Source organism: Onychostruthus taczanowskii, unplaced genomic scaffold (genome assembly GCF_017590055.1).
Source record: "Onychostruthus taczanowskii isolate IOZ18803 unplaced genomic scaffold, ASM1759005v1 scaffold31, whole genome shotgun sequence".
Taxonomy (NCBI): domain Eukaryota; kingdom Metazoa; phylum Chordata; class Aves; order Passeriformes; family Passeridae; genus Onychostruthus; species Onychostruthus taczanowskii.
This window is the reverse complement of record NW_024500461.1, coordinates 5155046-5161371: the sequence shown is the minus strand read 5'-3', so window position 1 is coordinate 5161371 and position 6326 is coordinate 5155046.

Here is a 6326-nt window from a genome sequence, read left to right as displayed (position 1 = left end):
CCAACAAAGTTTGCAGCCTTAAATTTCCTATAGTTTCAATTTTTAAGTGGCAGAAACATGTTTTCTGGCATAAAAACTTTTCCTACTTGATATTTAGAAGCACTCCTAGTACACTGAGAAGCAATAAGCAAAAGAGTAGGGCTGCCAGAAGCCCATGCATTCTGTCTGGATAATTTACTGAGCATGTTTTCACCATAAATGCCTGATACTCTGCCCATGGTAATAACATAAAACAGCATCATGAACACACAGCAGTATATAACATGCTATTTCAAAGATATTCCCTACATGAAGAACATCAGGCTAAGGAAGGATAATGTGTTAGATACTGGAGCTGGGAGATGTGAAATTGTTTCATTTATTAGTGGAGAAAAATGCAATCTGGGCTAAACCCATTTCAGTGAAATTAATGGTCCTTCTAAACATGTTCTGTGGAAATAAACATACAAATCTTTATTAAAGTGTATGCAAGCCAACACTTTTTCAGTACGTGAAATATCTGCTCACTATTCCACTAAAATTTTATTCATATAAGATTTCATAGTAGCTTAAATTTTCTAATACAATTCCCAAAATATATGCTTATATCCAGATGTGTGGTCTCATCTCAGAAGGACTGAATTTTCCCACATGTCCCAGTGGACAATCACTTCTGAGCTGATGTACAAAAATGACCTATTTATTTATGGTCCTATCCAAAACTAATTGAAATAAAGGAAGAAAATCTCTTGTGTGTGATAAGATGAAGGAATTTTGCTGCATCTTTTAAATTTAAGCACTCAAAAGTTTGTGGAAAGAATCTTTAAAATACAAGAAGAAGAATGTGGTTAAGGAGTTTGGGTTTGGAGGAAAATGATTATTTCTGATCATTGACACTTAATTTGGGAAGTGTGTTTCTAAGTCTTTCCTATTGTAATTTATCTTTAATAAAAAGGAGTTGCAAAAAAATCTCTATACTACTGTATGCTGTATACATACTGTGTTTCTTACTCAGAATATCACACTCACACAGAAATTTTCCTTCCAAAATATTTGTGAGAAAAAAAGTGTTTCAGTGTTCTAACATAAGGCAAAAGATATGTATCTGGAGAATAATGAAAATGGCCTTGAGCAAATGCACTAGAATAATATGAGCAAATGGACTATAATAATACTATTCAAACTATTTTAATTTCTTAGCCTATTAATGCGGGGAGTTTTCTCCTGGCCTCTCATACAATCTGTTTTGTGTCTGTCTGAACAATATGTACTGAGCATACAATTTATTTTACTTTTACATTGTACTGGGAAGCGTTCATTGCCCTCTTTTAAATAAGCATTTTGAACTTCCTGTGGCTTGTGGAAAAAAAATATTTTCTTTTAAATTATGTGCAAAACTAGATGAGTTTGGAGAAAAAAAATTCACTTAGTGAATAACTTACTCCAAAGAGTAGAATTATTTGTTAAATAAACCAAATTAAAGTTGTTAAATATTTGAAATAAATATTTGAGGAAAAAGCCTTATTTAAAAAAAAAAAAAATCATGCAATGCCTTTCTAGTAAACATATTTGCTTGCTAATTTATGAATGTCCATGAGACTTCTGCTTCCCTTGGGGCCCATCCTACACAAGCTACAGAAGCTTTCCAACATGCCTCTGACAGCCTCTTACTCTTCTGTTCTTATCTTACTCTGAGAAACCCAAAAACTACAACAAGGCAGCTGCTGAAATGTCCAGCCAAGGTCAGAGAGCAGACAGGTTGCTTTTAGTGGCCTGTGTACCACATGCAGGCTTGAAAGGAATCTAGCACTAAATGATATTATTCCAGTGTTCATTCCACTCTGTCAGTTATCTGTCATTTAGAGATTTTTAGGAAGTCCACTTTTAATTAAGAAACTTGGAACATAGAATTTGCCTTGTAACAATGTGGGTTACTTTGTCTAGGAGTGACCAGAGAAATTTGTCAGTGTGAGAGAAAGTAGAAAGAAGTATTACCCTGTGGGAATGTTCAAGTATACATATTATTAAAATCTCATTGGTGAAAAATGGGGGAAAATATCACAAAAATATGTGTTTCAGGGGAGGAAAATATTAAGTGATTTAGTGTGGTGAGCAATAGGCGTAGCTAGGATTTTAATCTTTCTACATTTAGTATTCTCCTTCCCCCTTTTCTGTCTTATCTTCTGATTTCCTCCTTTAATTTATTTAATATTTTAATTTATTCCCATTCAGTTATCTGTGTGATGTATTTTTTTCAAAAGAGATGCCTATTCCTAGGCACCACTCATTATTTATAGCACTATGTGCTGAAGCATTAACTTTTCAAGGCATATATATTTTTGGTTACTGGACTGCTTTATATTTAGTGACATTTGCTACAAAATATAATGAACATAACTACTTTGCCTTTTCCATTTTCACCCGCCAAGAAGGGCTTTCACAAGTAAATATCTGGATTGCAAACAGACTCTTCAATGCCAGAAAAAAACCTGTGCTGTCTTTATATGATTCCACAGTCCTGTTGAGTCAAAATTTTAAAGTTGCCTGGCTATTCTTTCATGCCTAAAAATCATGTAATTGTGTGTCTCAGCATTAATATGTTCCCCCAGTAACTGGTTAATGTGAAAGGGATTGCTATAAAATCTGCATCCATGATTTCTTTATACCAATGAAAAGGAAAACTCGGGCTCTGTGGCACTGAAAATTTACTCCAGAACTTTTAACTTCAAATGCATTAACATATAGGAATACCTTTTTTCACCAAATTAAACGAACCATAAGATTTCTCTGAAATAATATGTGCATCCCATTAAACATTTACAAATAATCTCTGCAAGGCTAAAAAGAACTGAATCAGTTCAATTTAAATTACTGTTGTAAACCCAGATATAATAGGTTGGACATAGCTTTATATTAAATTTTATTCTGCAATATTTACACCAGACAAACTGAAAAAATCGAAGCCTGCAATCCCTCAAGGAGAACAGCAATCTTTGTGAATGACTATTTGTTGTGAAGTCTCAGAAAAATCTCTTCAGACATTTGAAGTGGATGTCCAGTGCTATTCATTTGCTGTTAAATGCAGAAGTGTTCAGAAATAACCTCCCCACCATGTATGTATATTTCTGCTGCTGATCACTTCCTCGGCCTCCAAGACACACAAAGGAGCTTGGCTCAAATCTGATCAGAACTGATTCGCTGGGTTCTGCTTGTGTTTACTGAAGAGAAGTGCCTGTGGAGACTTTGGAACAGTCTTCCAGTACCCCATGTTAACATTTAATTAAGAGAATCTGTGGGAGAATAATAAATTATTTGGATTGGAAGAGACCTTAAAATCATAAATAAAAGAATAAATGAAAAATCAGAACATTTGGATGAAAAGTGTAGCAAGCAAAATAGTTAGAGAATTAACAGTTTGGAGAACAAGAAGGAAGTGATGACACTTCAAGTACACAAAATGTTGCTGTGATGAAGACTGTCATGAGATGTCTCATCAAAGTAGAACAAAGTATAATTGGCTTAATTTGCAGCAGATACTCATGTTTGGGAGATATTGGGAAAGCTTTGCTAACCATCAGTAGAGCTGAGTAACTGAGTTGGACAGGAATAAAATAAATGTGCTTGTACAGGAGTTTCTTAGACTTCGGGAGAACCAAGCTTTGAATGAAATTCTTTCCACAGAATTTTTACACAGAACAGGATGTAGAAAAGTGGTCTGTGGTAAGAATTGATTGGTTTGATCACAACATTGATTTTCCATTTGACTGTGTTGCTTGTTTTAAAAATATTATACAATCTCAATTTTGATTCTATTAAATATTATTGTAGTTTTTCAACACACAGTTTGGAAAATCAGATTTCCTCACTGATGATTTTGTGTCTTTTTACCTTTAAAAAGATAGAGTATTATAAACACAAAGAAAATAATATTCAGAAAAAAATATTTTAATTCTACAGTTTCTAAAGCATAATACATGTTAATGTAAAACCATTTTTCATGGTGATAGGAAATATCCTTTTGACCAGTTACTGCCTGTATGGAATATATTGTTTTCCAAGAGCTGAGAGATGTAAAGAAGAAACGGATGCACAGTTTTCTGTATCTTATGTAATCAAACTTTTATGGGTCTTGGACTTCTGAAAAGCTAACACAAAAATCCAAAATCCAGTAAGCAATAGATCTAAACCAAACCCAAGCTTTTACACTTAAGATAAGCCTGGGAAGTCTGGCTAAAGGGCACAGAGTAGATCAGAGACTGGTAAAGCCATTGTACACGTCACATCAGTCACTTCTGTTCACCAGCTTTATACAAACAAAATGAAACTAGAGGGAAAATGAGGGTTAGGTGTTCTGAATGTCTAGAAATGCCGTATTCTATTAAGTCACATTCTGTACTAATTTACTATTAAATTGCCAGCTGCCCTAAGTCAAGAGTTCATAGTCACAGGAGTCACAGGGTCAGCACAATATTTTTTATAGTCCCACTTAGCACCCAACACAAGGCTTATCTACCCTCACCACCAAAACACAATTCCTTCCCATTTTGTCTACAAACTGGCAAATCCCTAAATGCACATCACATCTTAACCAGACAAGATGAAAATACACCCTTATGTCTTGGTTAAAAACTTCAGTGTGTAAAAGGTAAAATTCACATTTTTCAGGATAGGCCCAGGAATTCTCAGACTGGTAAATATTTTACAAACTTTCACCACAAAGCTGTAATTTGACTCTCTTTTTCATTGATGAAAGATATCCAGTGTTATTTTAAAAAAGTTCTGATCTGAAATACAACAATGTGAATTTTCATCATCTACAGCCACTAATCTTTTTCTACAATGACAAAGTCATATTATGGCTTTGATTTTTAGGAAAAAAATATATTGAGATATACCTTTTAAGAAAAGCCATAAAAAAAATTGTAATCAAAAACAGGCTGAACCTTCTTTCAAGATTCAAATACTTTTAAGAACTACAAAACCCATTTTGCTGTCTCCAGTGTATTTGACAATTACATTTCATACTTTTTTGGCATCACTAATACTGTTCTCCTTTAATCTGAAACATACTGTAATAAATTACGAGTTCACTATTTGAAAAAGAAACCATACAAAGAAGCTGCTTGATGTGGAAAATAGCACCAAACTGATTCAATGAACACAAGAATGGAGAGGCCGTGGGGAGACTTTCAGGAAAAAGAGAGAATTTCAGTAGATGGTGCCAGCTCCATAACTCTGTACTAAATTCATATAAAATGGTAGACCAGAAACATTTGTGGATGGGAGTCAGAACATATCCAGAAATGAGACTGTGTGCCATAGTGACAAGGGATGACACTGAGATCTACACACAGAGCAGCGTTTTGTTGTCATTGTAGGTGGATACCTGGGCTCAACAGACAAATCAGGTCTTTGAGCCTCTCAGGCTGTCAATGCTGTCTGCTGTGTGTCCTGGGAACAATTATAACAAAGTGGAGAAGAGATCCCAGTCACCTCAGGTTTAGCACTTCAAAGCCGCAAAACAAAATAAAGATGTATTAAAGTAATCCTAAACCTAAATAACCCTAGCTTGTCCCTGCCAGCCTGCTGTAGTCCATAATACAGATGTTTATTCTGCTAAAGCCAAGGAAATGCAACATCTTTGGGACACAGGAAGGAAGAGAGGGTTGCAAAATGGAGGCATTCTTAACTGTATATGTATATTCAAGGGAATATCCAATTCTGGATATTCCCTTGACGAATAGATGGTGATTCTTAGGCATTTCACACTAAATATCAAGTGTCCTTCAGGCTAAAATATGACCTAACCTACAGCCATAGTGGGACTTCTGGGGGAAAAAAAACCAACCAAGCAAAATAAAGCCACAAAAATAAGTGTTTTGTGAGGCCCAAAATGTTCTACAGAGGTGCCAATATTCAAATCTGACCACTGATTGGTTTGATCACAACTTCCCAAAAAACTCGCTTCCTTATCAACCCAGGACAACAAGCTACTAGCATTTTCTTGGATGTATTTTTAACCTGCCTTTTTCACTTCTAATAATTTGTATAATAATTGTTTATTTTCTCTGACTTAATTCCATTGTTTCTTTTGTCCAGTCTTTCTCATTTTAAATTGACACCAGAAGTAATGACATTGCAAGCTGAAAGTGGGTTAGATAAAGCCTGAACTCCTCAGAGATGCATTTTCTAATTGCAACTGAAAGATAGGCATTTCCTCTTGTGAAGCTGATTCAAATTTTTTTGAAGGAGATACAGTGTGCAGGAGCCAGTGAACAACATTTTGAGAAATAACTGTTCTAACGCATCCAAGTCTCAAGATCCAGTTTGGAGAGCATTTTGTTTTA